The sequence below is a fragment of the Schistocerca piceifrons genome, chromosome 1, assembly GCF_021461385.2.
Source record: "Schistocerca piceifrons isolate TAMUIC-IGC-003096 chromosome 1, iqSchPice1.1, whole genome shotgun sequence".
Lineage (NCBI taxonomy): Eukaryota > Metazoa > Arthropoda > Insecta > Orthoptera > Acrididae > Schistocerca > Schistocerca piceifrons.
The window spans coordinates 147,431,978-147,449,792 of NC_060138.1; the positions used below are offsets into that span (position 1 = coordinate 147,431,978).

Sequence of the window (17,815 nt, forward strand, 5' to 3'; positions counted from 1 at the left end):
TACTAGAATTGACATGTGATTACATTTTCACGCAATTTGGGTGCATAGATCCTGAGAAATCAGTACCCAGAACAACCACTTCTGGCCGTAATAACGGCCTTGATACGCCTGGGCATTGAGTCAAACAGAGCTTTGATGGCGTGCACAGGTACAGCTGCCCATGCAACACGATACCACACTTCATCAAGAGTAGTGGCTGGCGTATTGTGACGAGCCAGTTGCTCGGCCACCATTGGCCAGACGTTTTCAATTGGTGAGAGATCTGGAGAATGTGCTGGCCAGGGCAGCAGTCGAACATTTTCTGTATCCAGAAACATGCGGTCGTGCATTATCCTGCTGAAATGTATGGTTTCGCAGGGATCGAATGAAGGGTAGAGCCACGGGTCGTAACACATCTGAAATGTAACGTCCACTGTTCAAAGTGCCGTCAGTGCGATCAAGAGGTGACCGAGACGTGTAACCAATGGCACCCCATACCATCACGCCGGATGATACGCCAGTATGACGATGACGAATACACGCTTCCAATGTGCGTTCACCGCGATGTCGCCAAACACGGATGCGACCATCATGATGCTGTAAACAGAACCTTGATTCATGCGAAAAAATGACGTTTTGTCATTCGGGCACCCAGGTTCGCCGTTGAGTACACTGTCGCAGGCGCTCCTGTCTGTGATGCAGCGACAAGGGCAACCGCAGCCATGGTCTCCGAGCTGACAGTCCATGCTGCTGCAAACGTCGTCGAAATGTTCGTGAAGATGGATGTTGTCTTGCAAACGTCCCCATCTGTTGACTCAGGGATCGAGACGTGGCTGCACGATCCGTTACAGCCATGCGGATAAGATGCCTGTCATCTTGACTGCTAGTGATACGAGGCCGTTGGGATCCAGCACGGCGTTGCATATTACCCTCCTGAACCCACCGATTCCCTATTCTGCTAACAGTCATTGGACCTCGACCAACGCGAGCAGAAATGTCGCGATACGATAAACCGCAATCGCGATAGTCTACAATCCGACATTTTGGTACGCGTTTCTCCTCCTTACAGGAGGCATCACAACAACGTTTCAACAGGCAACGCCGGTCAACTGCTGTTTGTGTATGAGAGATCGGTTGGAAACTTTCCTCATGTCAGCACGTTGTAGGTGTCGCCACCGGCGCCAACCTTATGTGAATGCTCTGAAAAACTAATCATTTGCATATCACAGCATCTTCTTCCTGTCGGTTAAATTTCGCGTCTGTAGCACGTCAGCTTCGTGGTGTTGCAATTTTAATGTCCAGTAGTTTAGTTGGCCCTGAATGTAAATAAATGTAACGTACTGCACTGATGTAGGAGAAGAAATCTTCTACTGCACAACTACACTATCGACGATAAATTTCTCGAAACAGTATATACCGCAAAATACCTAGGGGTAACCTTAAGTGAAATGGACACATTAAAAATAATAGCTGATGTCAGACTGAGACCCAGAAGAAGAATCTTTAGGAAATGTGAATCATCCACCACATAAACGTCTCACAAAAGATTCATTCGGCTCATTCTTCAGTATTGCTCATCAGCCTGGACTCTTACCGGCTTGGGTTAATGTAAGAAGTAGACAAGATCCAACGAAGAGTTTCACATTTTGTGACGGGGTCGTTTAGTAGGTGAAAGAGCATTCAACAAACGTCAGTGGCAGACGCTGCAAGACAGGCGTTGTTCATCACGGGGAGATTTACTATTGAAATCCGAGAGAGTATGTTCCGAGAAGATCCGGGAAATACGTTACTTTCTTTCACATACGTCTCGCGAAAGTGCCACAAAGTGACAATTCCTGAAATCAGAGCTAATACAGAGGTTCGACAATCATTCTTGCCACGCGTCTTTCGTGATTGGAACAGGGAAGGCGAGATCAGTTATTGATACCAGAAGTTTCCTCCACCACACACCGTTATGTGGCTTGCAGATTTTAAGTGTAGATCAAGAATCTTATTCAATATATTGGGGTGTATTTCAGGGGGAAACAAGGTTCGTAATGATTCATGAACAAACAACTTTAAATTTACTAGGTTGTCCATGCTGCTTCGCACACTTGCTCCTGAAGACTTGCTTCAGAACTAATTTGCAAGGTGAGCAAGAAGAGGAGGCTTTGTTTCGTGGCTAGCTCGATCGCCTCATCTAGGCCCACTTCGTTACATTTAGTTGGTTTTAGTGAGTAGTCTAGTGTAGGAGACACCTGTCAGAAACTTTTAGGATTTGATAACACACTCTGGCTGAGATGTAAGTACTTCGGAGGTGGTAGAGCTCACCACAGGCGCAAATAAGGAAGCTGACCTGAAGCGATTCAGAAAAATTTACTTTTGCGTACTGCTTGCAGATTTTAAGTGTAGATCAAGAATCTTATTCAATATATTGGGGTGTATTTCAGGGGGAAACAAGGTTCGTAATGATTCATGAACAAACAACTTTAAATTTACTAGGTTGTCCATGCTGCTTCGCACACTTGCTCCTGAAGACTTGCTTCAGAACTAATTTGCAAGGTGAGCAAGAAGAGGAGGCTTTGTTTCGTGGCTAGCTCGATCGCCTCATCTAGGCCCACTTCGTTACATTTAGTTGGTTTTAGTGAGTAGTCTAGTGTAGGAGACACCTGTCAGAAACTTTTAGGATTTGATAAGACACTCTGGCTGAGATGTAAGTACTTCGGAGGTGGTAGAGCTCACCACAGGCGCAAATAAGGAAGCTGACCTGAAGCGATTCAGAAAAATTTACTTTTGCGTACTGCTGCACTCGTGGTCTAGGGGTAGCGTCTTTGATTAGTGATCAAAACGTCCTCCGTTCCGGTTTCAAACCAGCCCCCCCCCCCCCCCCCCCCCCCCTCCCCTGGATTTTGAATATGAATTACCACCAACTGTGGCCAAAGAATTTCTGCATGAGAAGTCACTCTCATTCTGCCAATGGCCTTGTCAAAGAGGGCGGAGGAGCGGACAGAGGTTCAGGGCACTCTCTTGCCCTTGGGGTGGAAAACTGCCCTAAAGGCGGAAAAATCAGCAGTGATCAACGACATGAGGCTGCAGGAAGCAATGGAAACTTTTATATCCCGCCTGGAAGGCGGCGCGTGGGTCTGCTCCTGTAAACTGAAAGGTTGGCCGAATGAAGGAAGCGAGTAGGAGCAGGTGAGGTAAAACACGTCGGTACTGCGTTTCAGATTATAGAGGTATACTATAGGCAAAAACAAGTTAGTAAATGGTTACATAACTTTGCAATGAGGTACGAAGTGTTCCGGCCGTCTGCTCTTGATGAAATGGGCTGAATCTGCAGCGGCGCTCGCAGACCTGGACAGCGCCTGCTAGAGGGCGCTGTCGTCGATGTCGGTGTCGGTGTCGTAGTGCCAACCTACGCCGTGGCATCGTAGCTATCGATACCATAGAAACCACTAAACCACTGCATTAAAGACACATACCATGTATCCTCAGTGCATACGGCCTGTAATGAAAGAAGTGTCTTGACGATCTCTCCATTGACAGAAGATTTCAGACTAGACAACCATTTGGATCTCTGGGTGGGGACTGCCAGGAGGGAGCTGACCATGAGAAAAAAAATTGGATAATCAGTGAAAGGATAACATTCTACGAGTCTGGGCGTGGAATGTCATAGGTTTGAAAGTGGCAGAGAAGCCAGAAAATCTGAAAAGGGAAATACAGGGGCTCCATCTACATATAGTGGGCAAGTGAAGTGAGATGGAAAAAGACAAGAATTTCTGGTCAGATAAGTATATCAACAGCAGCAGAAAACGATACAATGGAGTAGGATTCGTTATGAATAGGAAGATAGAAGAAAGAGAGAGTTACTGTGAACAATTCAGTGATGGACGGCAATTTAACACCGACACCAATAATTCAGATATAATATATTCCGACGTCGTAAGCAGAAGATGAAGAGATATAGAAAATATGTGAGGATATTAAGCGGCTAATTCAGTACGTAAATTAATTTGAAAACCTAATAGTCATGGGTGACTGGAATGCGGTTGTAGGGGAAGGAGTGGAAGGATTTGCGGGAGAATATGGGCTCGATAGCAGGCATGAGAGAGAGGAAATACTAACTGAATTCTGCAATACATGTCAGATGGTAACTGCGGATACTCTGTTCAACAAACACAACAGGAGGAGGTACTGATGGAAAAGGCTGGGAGTCACAGGAAGTTTCAATTAGATTACAACACGGTTATGTAGAGATTCCGATATCAGATATTGAATTTTAAAGCGTACCCACAGACAGATATAGACTCCGATCACAATTTAGTAATGATGAAGAGTAGGTTGAAGTTCAATAGACTAGTCAGGAATACTCAGTGCATAAAGAAGTGAAATACGGAACTACTAAGGGATGAAGAGATACGCTTTAAGTTCTCTAAGGCTACAGAGCTAAAGAATACAGAAACACAAGTTATTTAGGAATGAAATAAATATGAAGGGTCTGGATACTAAGGCGAAATGACTACATCAAAAATGTGAAGAAATCGATAAAGAAATGACTGGGGAAGGATTACTCAGCATACAGAAAAGTCAAAAGAACCTGTAAAGTTAAAATCACGAGTTGTTACATTAAGAGTGCAAAGGCAATTGAAGTGTTAAATGCAGAGGAGAGAGAGCCTCTATGACGGGGAAGACTTCTCTGATTACGCGGTGGAAGAAGAAACAGGAGACGGTATAGAACAGATAGGAAATTCTGTATTAGAATCAGAGTTTAAAAGAGCCTTAGAAGGGATCGATAACATTACACCAGACTTTCTAAAATCGTTGGAGGAAGTGGCAACAAAACGACTATCGACGTTGGTGTGTAGAATGTATAAGTCTGGAGATATATAATTCGACTTTTGAAAAAACAACAGCCACACAATTCCTAAGATGGAAAGAGCTGAGAAGTGCGAGAATTATCGTACACTTAGCTTAACAGCTCAAATATCCAAATTATTGAAAGAATAATACACAGAAGAATGGAAAATAAAACAGAGGATATCTTAGCTCTTCAGTAGGAAAGGTAAAGAAAGGCACCGGTGAGGCAGTTCTGATCTTGCAATTGATAATGGGAACAAAACTACAGAAAAATTAAGAAGCGTTCATAGGGTTTGTCGAACTGGAAAAACTGTTCGACAATATCAAATGGTGCAAGATGTTCGAAATACTCACGGAAATAGGGGTAAAGTATAGGGAAAGACGGGCAACATACAATATACACAATAACCAAGAGGAAACAATAAGAGTGGAAGACAAAGAACGAAGATTACAGAGGATGTAAGACAGAGCTGTAGTCTTTCGCCCCTGCTGTTCAATCGGTGTGCGTACATTTGCCACGCCGGACATTTGCCACGATTTTACCTGCTTCAAAGGGTTGGGTCCCTTGTCTCCCCCTCCTCCTCCTCCTCCTATGTTATGTTTGCAGCGGTTCTCATTTCGAATTCTAGAATATTTACTTCATCTTCTTTGATGAAGGATTTTCGGAAAACTGCTTTTAGTAACTCCACTTTAGTGGCACTGTCATCAGTAACATTACCGTCGCTGTCGCGCAGTAAAGGTACTTACTGAGCATTTCCGCTGGTTTACTTAAAATAGGACCAGAATCTCTTTGGATTTTCCTCCACATATACAGAGAGTTTCGTTGTGGAAACTATTAAACGCATCTCGCATTGAAATCCGCACCAAATTTCGAGCCTCAGTAAAACTTCATCAATCTTGGAGATTTTGCGGTCGTCTAAATTATACGTGCCTTTTTCGGTGATCCTGCAGCAGCTTTCTGTCGTGTTTTGCATACCATGGTGGATCAGTTCCGTCTCTTATTAATTTATTTAGTATGAATCTCTCGAGTGCTGTTGATACTATTTCTTTGAACTGAAGCCACGTATGGTCTTCACTTACATAGTTTAGAAGGATCGGAGACTGTCTCTTAGAAAGACGTCAACCGAATTTTCAGCTGCTTTTATAAATAGATATATTTTGCGTTTAGTTTTGTTGAATTTCTTTGTTACGGAATTGAGCCTCGCTACGACTGTGTGTTCACTAATCCCAGTATCCGTCGTGATGCTCGGGATTATTTGTGGCTAAGAGGTCAAGTGTGTTTTCGTAACCATTTACAATTTGAATGGCCTCGTGAACTAATTACACAATAATAATTTTTAAAAAAGCATTTAGAACAATTACGGAACCTTTTCTTCTATTTACAATAAGGTCTGAAATGTATTTTTGTCAAAATACGGAAGGAAGATTAAAGTCGGTGCCAACTATAATAGAATGAGTAGGGTACGTATTTGTGATGAGACTCAAGTTTTCTTTGAACTGTTCAGCAACTGTTTCATCTGAGACCGATGGTCGGTAAAAGGAGCCAGTTATTAATTTATTCTGGTTGTCGAATATAACCTCTGCCCATACTAAGTCACAGGAACTACCTGCTTCAATGTCGCTTGTGAGCTGGAACACACATTACATTATTTTTCCTAAAGTTATGCATCTTGTTTCTGTTGTAGTGCAGATCATTACAATTACGGTTTTTCCATCCAAAACCTAGGATGCTTTCTCTGTGACCCTGTAAATACCAGAGTCAAACAATGTAGAACAATAAGGTACGATACAAGCACAGCATTCTGTATTACTTCATTTCCTTATTTCTAACATTTTAAAATTGCACGTCGCCTTTAGATGACATGTCAATCATAGACGCTCTTATCTCTATTTAGTGAGCGTATTTTCAGTCATGTTTTGAACATTGTCCCGCTACACTTAACTAACTAATGTTTCGCCACAAGGGATATCGGACTTTAGAGAGTAAATTAATGTGGAGTATGCCGTTCTTCTTTTCAAACATTCACATACCCATTTCTTCTTTCCTTATTGTCTTTTGGGCATGCAGTTGTAGTAAATAAAGTAGATACAAATGCAGTGATCAAAAAGAAATTATTACCGTACATTCGCATTCTCTTTAAATCGTTCTTTTCTTGTTGCTCCCATGGCGATGGAGTGTTTCTATCGCAATCAGTAAGCGTGGAAGGAAGCTACCGTACAGACAGAGGGATCTATATTTATACTTGGCAGAACTAATTACATACTGACATAATCGTCGGTATTGCTTTCGTTTCCCAAAAGTTATAAATATTTCGCTTTCGGATAAGTAGCTCTGTATTTCGCCAAGAAGAAGAAGGTCCCTTACATACTGGTTGTATCGAGCAAGCTGCGGAGAGGGTGGTTTGAAAGCGGAGAGAAGTAGTACGAGGCAGGGCGTCCCTTACTCAAGCTACCTGGCGAAGGGTCAAGTGTGGCAAATGTCCGGCGTGGCAAATTTCTGGCGTGGCAAATGTCCGGCATTCGTTCAATCTATACATCGAAGAAGCAATTATGGAAATAAAATAATAGTTCAGGATTGGGACTAAAATTCAAGGTGAAAGGATATCAATGATAACATTTGGTGATGACATTGTTATCCTCAGTGAAAGTGAAGAAGAACTGTAGGATCTGCTGAATGGAATGACGAGTCTAATAAGTACAGAATATACATTGAGAGTAAATAGAAGAAACACGAAATGTCCTGCAGCAGTTCTGGAAGACTATGAGGGTTGTTGCAATTTACCTTAGACTAGAGGGCTCCCCAAACAAGGTAAAAGCACATTGATAGATAGGGTGATATCAGATCCATGTCTGAGCCATTCGTTGTCATCTCATTGAACAGCCTCTCACAAAACTGGAGGCGCTGAAGAGCATCTGCTGGTTTTAATGCATGAACAACAGACACTCGGCAGGGACGTATGTGCAGGTCCAGATGGAGTATTCGTCCATATGAACAATATAACATGCCGGTGTCTCGCGAGAGGCATCGGATCAATTTGGTAGGACTCTGAAGCATTTTCTGGTGACCTGTAGCCACGTTTTCTGGTGTGCGGGCATGTTTCGAAATGTTTTTTGACTTGTTTAAAACAGATCCTGCTTGATTCCATTTTCGGCCTAAGCGTTGTATGGCACTCTTTTCTAGTATTTTGACACCATTAAATTTCTCAGCAAGCAGCACTGCATATTATGTAGGTTGACTCTTATCTAGAAGATAACAGCAAGCAGCCACTTTTTACAACGCTATTTATTTATTTAAACAGGGCCGTTACCGGTTTCGAAGGGGCAGGTTCATCTTCAGATGGCCTTTTGTTTTCTCAACTAATGAAATGTCCTTGGGGTGGTGGTGTCCTACAACCAAAACAAGATGTGAAACAATATCTTTTTAACTACAGTTGTGCCTCACAACGATTTTAAGTGATGTAAACAATTTATTAAAGGGAAGATGTTTCGGTTAGTTACGATAAAAAATTCAAGCCATTATGTTCCAGTGCAAGCTGCTTATGATCCTGCAGTAACGAAACCTGTGTAATACACTTTTTCTATATGTATGTATGCACATATTCTATAGCACCATCACACTAATCAGTTTCATCACATGGATGTACGTATACAAAAAAGGTGATATTTCAACAACAATGCCAAAGACTTCCACTCTCAGAGATATTTCATTATATACATGTATGTTACGTTAGAAATTGACAAATTACTAATATTACATTACTTACTATTTACATTGAAAGAGAACTGATTAAAAGTAACACATACAAATAAAGCAGTCATTTTGTTATAAAGTGTTATTGCAGTGATATTACGTAGATATTATGGTATACACATTGGAACCAAAGTAAATGATAAATACCAGATGTACATAAATAAACATCCCAACTATGTATATATTATGTAAATATTACGGCATGCATTGAAAAAACAGTACATGGTTTGTGATTCGATGTGCATATACAGGGCGATTTTTTCCACTGTGTACAAAATCTACTGATTGATGGATGAGAGCATGCGGAACAAAAAAATCTAATGAACTTATGTCTGGAAATGCATGGTTTCCATTCTAGAAATCGTTCATTCACTCGCACAATGTTACAGAGCGTTCACTCTAATACGCTCTTACCATGCAGCCACAATTACAGTATGTGTTTAAAATGATTTCCATGTGCCTCAAAGCACGTGTGTACGCGCCGTAGCATGTTCTCTCTCACACGTTCTCACATCGACCATACTGCAACCGAACAGTGTCAAAGGCAGCATGAATACGCTGCTCCATTGTCTCCACATCTGGAATGGGCTCTGCATACACGACACATTTGAGATGACCCCGCAACCAAAAATCACACGGGTTGAGATCCGGTGAACGAGCAGGCCATGCGGCTAGACCCCCTCGTTCGATTCATCGGCGACTGACATACATCCGGACGTTAACGTCGATGTGGGCTGGTTCACCGTCAAGTAGCAGCCACATGACCCTTCGAATCATCAATGACACTTCTTCCAGCAGGGGAGGCAGAGTTACTTACAAGAAACGCCGTTAGTTCCAGCCTTTTGGGCGATGTGGAAGGAAGACTGGTCCCAAAACACCGCCACCAACTATCCCAGCCCACATATTCCGGCTGCACCGGTGCTGATGATTCGCCCTCACCATACCACGAGGGTTCTGTATACTATCCCACAGATGACTGTTACGAAAGCTGAAGATACTACTCAGTGTAAAGGTGGCCACGTCTTTGAGTAGGATGGATGACACAAATCCAGCAATCGTGGTTGCCTGGTGAAGAAACCAGTGACAAAACTGCTCTTGATGTGGAAAGTATGTCGCTAGTAAGCACTGCACAAGCTGTAAGTGATAAGGGTAGTAACAATTATCATGGAGAATGTTCCACACGGTCGTCTGGCTTACCCTGTACCGGGGGGCCAATGCCTGGTACTGACACAGTGATCGCTTTCCACAGTGTTAATCACATTTTCTTCCAAATCTGGTGTCCGAACATTTCAGGTGCGTCCTTCAAGATTTCCTGCTTCCTGAAACGACCCTGTCTCAGACAAACGGCGAAACACTGTTGCAAGCATTGAATGCTGTGGTTGTTGTCGGTGGGGATAGGTCCCTGATACAAAATTGCTGCCCACCGCTCGTTGCCATTTGCCTTTCCGTGAGCAAACACCCTGTCGGCAAGCTGTCGATTCAAATACGGAACCATTGTGTACAACGCTGTATCACAAACAATACGAGTCAGCAAGTGAAATGAATCGCACACAAAATTACCAGTTACTATGGCAGGAGAAGGTGCTAGGGCATAACGTACGAGGAACAGTACCATCCATTAGGAGGAAACCATACATACTGTAACTGTGACTGCATGATACAGCGCGTATTAGACCGCTGTCTATATAACAAAGTATTATTAAATTAATTGTCTCTAGCATGGAATCCGAGCGTTTCGTGACATAAGTTCATGAGACCTTTTTTGTTCCGTATCTTCTCATCGATCAGTCCCTGGAATTCGTACACGGTGGAAAAAATCACCCTGTATAAATATTACACCAGTGGACATATCATTAACTTTTTTGAATTTAAATTGAAAAACAGGTGAATGAAATTTTGAAGAAAGGCTCCGCTCGCTAACTCGGTTTGTTGAATGAGGAGAATTTGTGGTTATTTGTTTTTATGTACATATATTTCAATCTCCTCAAGCAAATTCATAAAGCCACCTCTCTCAGCTTGCTGCAGTACTAGTACATGGTCTTCAGTGCCTTTCATTCCATGATTGTTAGTAGTTATGTGCATGACAAATGTGGATTTTGAGATTTTGTTCAAACGTATGTCAAATAAATAAATAGCATTGTAAAAAGTGGCTGTTTGCTGTTATCTTCTATGTAAGAGTCAACCAATATTTTTTGCACAGCTACGGGCTCAAAATGTCAGTTACTGACAGAATAGCAAACAACACTGCTCTAATTACTCTCTGAACCGGTGTGCATTACGTGGCGGGCGTACACGTGGTGTGCGTCTCACGGAGTGTGGTTATACGCATACATTCTCGTCTAATCGTATCCACCCTTCCGGGCCACTTTTATTTGTCCCACCCTGTATTTAACCTTCTTCCTCCTACGACCAACCCTTTGCTTTTTGTACTGCTTCAGTTATGAGTTTCTCAGCATAAATACAATACCATTGTCTCACGCCTTCTCAAATACTTATCTCTTCAGTAGCCATATCGTCAACCATTAAGACGACTTTTCGTTTTGGTTACAGCATCTTCACAAGTCTTGGGTCCTTGTTTCTTACACCAACATCTTTCAAGGTCTTCAGGATAATGCTCCCTCAGCTCTGTCAAATGCCTTTTCTCAACCAACGAAACAGATGTACAAGACAAGTAACTTTTAACTTCCAGCCTTATTCGTGCTGTCATCCTCAGACATCCACTATCAACTCACGTTACTTTTCTTGTGCTATCGGACATTCTAATGTTTGAACATGTCCTTTATATACAGGGTATCTCTCCTAAGAGTCGTCAGGTGCATTTTCTATGGGATTTGAGCAGATATTTTCAATTTCGATTTTGCACTGTGCAGCTGCTGTCAATCCAAACAATATTATTCATGACGTCTTTGGTAGGAAGCCCAGTGTCGACGAGAAAGCGTCAATTTGTTTCCCATTACAAACAAAATTATTTTTAAAGCGGAATTTTACGTGCGCATTCGATAGCGCAGTCCCAGATTACTCTAGTGCGATATTTGTTTTATCGACATGTTAAGGGGCAGTAAAAATCGAAGAACAACAAGTACCCCAGCGACAGCACGTTCATGAACCCACTCTGACTGCTACCGCCATGAATGCAGAGCTACCGTCTGTTCCTGTTGGTACATATCGATAAAACAAATATCGGACTATAGTAATCTGGGAGGGCTCTGTCGAACGAGCACGTAAATTTCTGCTTTAAAAATCATTTTGTCTGTAACGGGAAACAAACTTACGCTTTTCGTCACGCGACATACTTGAGCATTATTTGTTTGGACTGACTCGAGCTAAACAGTGCAAAAACAAAGTTGCAAATATCTGTCGAAACACCAGCGGAAATGCACACAATGAAGACATGGCCCAGGTAAACAATGTAGAACAATTTCATTAATAAATACATCGACAAAAATTTCCTCTTTGAGCAAAGTTATTCACAATAGTCTTTGATGGTTCGTGATCATCACTGAATATACACGAGTCTAAGTTTACGCTGAAGATCTTAATGATGAAGTAGTCCGATATTGACTTGGTCGCAGAACAAGATACAGTCTAAGGTTCACTTGGTAGAGGAACGATATACAAAGAAAAGGTCGATAGCCGACAATTAACTCGTGGTCATTCCCGGTGCAGAGACCAAGTCCTGGTAACAGTGATGACAGACACAGGTGGCTCCCTCGGTTGACGGCAGCTAGCAAGAGGCACAGCCTCATAGGTAGAAAAGATACCAAACTAGACTCTGACTGAAGTCGGTGTATGGCCCTTAGCTCGGTGGAAAACTTGGATTGGTGCAGCGATGCGCCACCGTTAATACCGCAGCCGCGTATAGTTACTAGAGAAGCTACTTGCCATCATGTGGCCAGCGTGGCCCTCGTTGATGGCGAATGTTCCCTTCAATGCAGATGCACATCAAACTCTAACTTTTACTGCAATTGGGTAGATGCCGCTAGAAATTAGACTAATGAGCAGGGGAATTGCATCAGTAGTGTGTGGTGCAAGTTAAGAATTGGGGTCAGACGAGAGGCGTGACTACAGTGTACAAGTGGCATAGTCGTCAGCGCATCTACCTAGTAAGCAGGAGAGCTGTGTTTGAATCCCTGTCTAGTTCAAATTTTCAACTTGCCCCATTAATAGATATCAATGCCTCCTAGCAGCTAATTTCTTTAATTTCTTTGTGTCATGATTACATATTTCATACTTCTCAACAACACAGATCACAAACAAAACAAATTTTCAGTAATTACATGATTTTTTACGTGCTGAAGACAATATAATTTTTATATAGTATAAACTGTAGCATGCGGACAGATGCAGACAATTTCATAGATTTTCGCACTCATGTTGCCAGATAATCGTGACTTTTTTAGTTTCATAATAGAAAAAAATCTTTAACACACATATTTTGATCGACATATTTTATCACATTTGCAATTTCATTATGGAGTCGTGGATACTCTACCGAAGGAAAACAAAGTAAACTTCCTCGACAGTTTTAAGACAAATGAAACTGTCTTTTAAACTGGAATTACTATGCAGGCCAGTCAGGTCCCTCTCAGCACATGTAAAGGGGCACTTTCAAGTGAAACTACAGACGATCTCGAAAACAGCTCGGAAACAGATGTAAGATTAGCAGTGTCCTCAAAACTTTTAGAAAGTTGTCCTTGTAATTCCCTCAAGGCCTCAAAGAATTCTTGAAAATTCATTCTTTCCTTAACGCCAGTGAGCTTATGTAAATTTGTTTTTTTATGTATAAGAATTTGTTCCTTCAACATTGCGACTTGCATTTTAAATGTATCCCAATGAAATCAAAAAGAATTTGTTTCCCACCTTGCACTGTCTTACTGGAGGCAGTGTGCAGTCAAGTTTAGTTAAGATATGAGGTCTGCAATCCATTCCCTATGTTCCAGTTTTCGTTCCTCCACTCCTTTTTTCCTTCACAACTTCAACGATTGCTTGTTTTAAACCGATAAATCGTTCCAGACGTGCCTCTTGACTAAACCAACATACTTTGCAGTACCATATGAAATCTCGATAATCTTCGTTCAGTTACATCAAAACTGTTGCAACTGATAGTGGAATAAAGCGTGCGACTTCGGAAAGTTGCTGTTCGTACCAACCAATTTCATCACTTGTTCCATGCCTGTAAATTCAGTACAAAGTGCTTCTTGATGTACGTAACAATGAATCTCATCTGTCGATCGTTGTAATTCTTTGCTCTTTCATCGTCAGCTAAATCTCTAAATTCTTTCTGAATAGTCTTGTAATGTCATTCCATAGCAAATTTTCGGAAGCCGTCGTTTATGCGACTGTGTACCAAATACAGCACACTGAGAATTCTTGTCTTTGTCATTCCCATTCATTTTTAAAGGCTTGTGACGATAGATCGATAGACTGCCTCTTTTTGAGTAAAACAGGCGCTGGACCTATGAATATCCTTCATACCAAGAACAAGTAGGGAAAGGCAAAGCGCTCTTACACCACGATTCAGCCGAGCAGAAGAAAGTCGTGCCCACCAAAAAATGCCGCTCCGCAATGCCACATGAAATGTCCGTTATACCGAGTACTTCCGAGAAGTACCGACCAAAGCCGAGACATGCCGAGCAGTTTGGGACGTTGTGGACGACCCTATCCTGCAGTTTCGTGGTAAGTATGCAGCGGTCACTCTTTCTTACAAGACTTTCAAAGACTGCACGGATACGTCTCTGGTTTGACGAACATTCACCCCGGCCCGCTAAATCAGCCGATCGTGATCCCTAAAAAAAATGTCGGGGCTCTTTGTAACAGTAGGTGAACAGCAGCAATCAACATCCACGCAATTGGGTAACTCTGAGGAAAATAATCACCAACGTGTGTGCTTCAGCTACATACGGCATGCCTGAAGAAACTGTAAGGCTTTCATATGTCTTCAGCCATTTTAAAAATGTCGCTTTTAACGTACTGGGAGAAATATGCATGAGCACTCTGCCAGAGTAGTGAGTAAGGTCCTTGACTCTGTGTTTCAGGTACTCTGTGGTGCGCCTGGTCGCCAATTGTGCAGCGCTAGCGTATTCTTATTAGATGTACAGTAGTGAGCAGTTGAGTTTTAAAGGAGATCTGATAGTTGTGAATCTTGCAGACATTGGCTGGAATACTTTATAACGGAGACGGAAAATTGTTTGTAAAGATATTTCCTTGACTGTATGGATGGAGAGTTTTGGAGGAATATGTCAACGTCACCAACGCACAAGAACGAAATGCTTATTTGTCAAAACCATTACCTGAAAGAAATATTTGACATTTAGATAAGGAGTAATATTTATGATTAGTGTTGATTTGCTCTCTTTCTTTTCACTATGACACAAATACTGCAATTGGTTTAGATTTTGTAATGAGAGAATTTCGTAATTTTTAGAGTCATCTTATTCTGTACAGTCTCTTTTTAATAATAATAGTTAATTTTTCAAGAACACTTTTCTTTGTAGTAAAACTCTCCCCTATCATTCTCAGTGAAGTTTTAAATATTTTGTCGTGGGTGCATTGCTGCTGACCCCACACGCAGCCACAGATCGGTTCTGACAAGGAAAGAAAAATTTACAAGTGAGTAGTTTTTTTTTTTTTTTTTTTTTTTTTTTTAGCTGCTGAATTTGCTGATTTCAATTTCCTTTCGAACACCAATGCACGAGACACAAAATAGCATGAAGAGATTAAACTTGAAATTAGTTACTTTTCTTTCAGGGCAGTTCTCACACTGGATTCTTGTGAGCAGACAGTACGTAATCAGGATTTTCAGGTATTGTGCTAAGTAAGCAATTTAATTTAAAGTCAACAGTGAACATAATCATGACAGCTATTCTCTTCCTAGCTGGACAATATTTTATTTTGTGTATGTGTCAAATAACACATTTCATTTCATATTACGCAACTTTTACAACGTACTTCAGTATTGAGTTTCAATTAAATAGTTTTGACTGAGTATACAATTAGTTTCTTTTGGGATTTAATTAGGTTTATTTTCAGTATTTAAATTCAGTGTTGCACTAAGATTGAAGTTTTGGTTCACGACAATGATCACGTGCGTAAAACAGAGCCACCCAACAGTCAGTATTGCTCAACAGTTGGACACGATACCTAAAGGACACACTACACGAGGAAAATATTTTTCGAAAAAGAATATTCTGAATTTCATACATACAGGGTGTTAGCTACTCATGTTACACACTTCTACAGGTTTTAGAGGGGACTTAGTAGATCAAGCTATACGCGGGAACCCATATCATGTCCGGAAACGTCAAAGTTACAGACGCCGGCGCCTGTAAATGTATATATATACAGGGTCATGTCGTGGTGATGTTATAAACTTTCAAGGACGATGAACACGGATGAATGCATCATTTTGAGATAAGGATCCCTGGTTCGGAAACGAATGAGTCGAAAGTTGAAGCCAAAATCATTCTGATACGTCAGTGGAATACATATATCGGCACTGTCGTCGCTACGAATGTAGTGTGTGCAACTTTCGGATGTGGTAGAATGGACCTAGCCAACGGCCTTGCCTCAGTGGTAACACCGGTTCCCGTCAGATCACAGAAGTTAAGCGCTGTCGGGCTGGGCTAACACTTGGATGGGTGACCATCCGGTCTGCCTAGCGCTGTTGGCAAGCGGGGTGCACTCAGCCCTTGTGAGGCAAATTGAGGAGCTGCCTGATTAACAAGTAGCGGCTCCGGTCTGGTAAACTGACAAAACGGCTGGGACACCACATGCCCCTCCATACCTGCATCCATTGACGCCCACCAGTCGGTATCGTTGGGCCTTCATGGTCTAAAAAAATGGCTCTGAGCACCATGGGACTTAACATCTGAGGTCATCAGTCCCCTAGAACTTAGAACTACTTAAACCTAACTAACCTAAGGATATCACACACATCCATGCCCGAGGCAGGATTCGAACGTGCGACCGCAGCGGGTGCGCGGTTCCAGACTGAAGCGCCTAGAACCGCTCGGCCACACCGGCCGGCTTTATGGTCTGTTCGGGTAGAGTTTAGCTTTTAGTATGGACCAAGACAAGGAAAAAAGTCTAGAAAAATTGGGTTCTAAAATTCATACATTAGGAGGTGTGAGCACTTGTTCAATAGAGGAGATGTGTTTCGCACTAGATAAGACGAACAAGTGCTCATGTTATCTGAGGCATACGTTTTAGAGAGCGTATTTTTTGGATATTTTTTACTGGTCGTGCTACATACTATCACCGATGAAAATTACGTGCCCTGTATTCTTAGCAACAACAGTACCAGTGCATGTACTGTCAGAGGTACTAGAATGATTTTCGCTTGTAACTTTCGACTCGTTCGTTTCCGAACCAGGAACGCCTACCTTAAAATGATACATTTATCCGCCCCCAACATTCCTGATAGTTCGAAAATCATCATGGAATGAGCCTGTATGTACATACATTTACAGCCGCCGACGTCTATAACTTTGACGTTCTATAGCGTTGATGGATGACGTTTCCGGGCACGGGTTCCCATGTAAAATTTGATCTACTGAGTCCCCACTGCCACCTCTAGAAGTTTGTAACATGAATTGTGAAACACCCTGTAAATGAATTACATTGAAAGCTTACGAAACTTACGGATTCTCATCCTCGTGACAAAGCTACAGGATGTGTTACATAGCATTATCGTGATATCACATGGGTGAGAGGGGACGGGAGGGGGCGATTAATTTTTTGCCCTATACGTCGTTAGGAGGATCGAGTTTTAGCACTCGTGAAGTAACAGTCTTCAGTCGACTTTCTTTTTTGTTTGTAATACATTAAACGCCTTCCACGGTGCCTGACAGGTGGAAACCCACGGTAAACGGGAACTAATCGATGTGCGCGGTCGGCTCCACCGGGTTTCCACGGCGGCCGTTTTCCGGCCCGCGGCTACCGGCGGTGAGTCAGGCGGCTCCGAGCAGATGGGCCCAGCCAATTTCCGGCCGCTGGGGCTCTCCTATTAATAGAAAACACGCGGGCGCCCCGCTAGACAACGGCGACGGCGACGGGGCAAAAAGGCGCGCGCTCTCATTCCCTTCTAAACGAGCCATTGTTACCGTAAACTGTCCGGGAATTCGAGCGCCGGGCCCGGCCTCGGCGTAATGACGGCTGCGCGGGAGGGGAGGGTGGAACAATTTAGTTTTATGCTTATTGATAGGCGGTTAATGCGGCGGCGGCGGCGGCGGCGGCGGTGGCGGCGTGAAC

At 42.4% G+C, this 17,815-nt stretch overlaps 1 pseudogene; it reads left to right on the forward strand.

Moving 5' to 3' along the window:
• The first annotated feature begins 16,117 nt into the window (after nucleotides 1-16,117).
• On the forward strand, nucleotides 16,118-16,235 carry LOC124727783 (annotated as a pseudogene).
• Nucleotides 16,236-17,815: the final 1,580 nt, after the last annotated feature.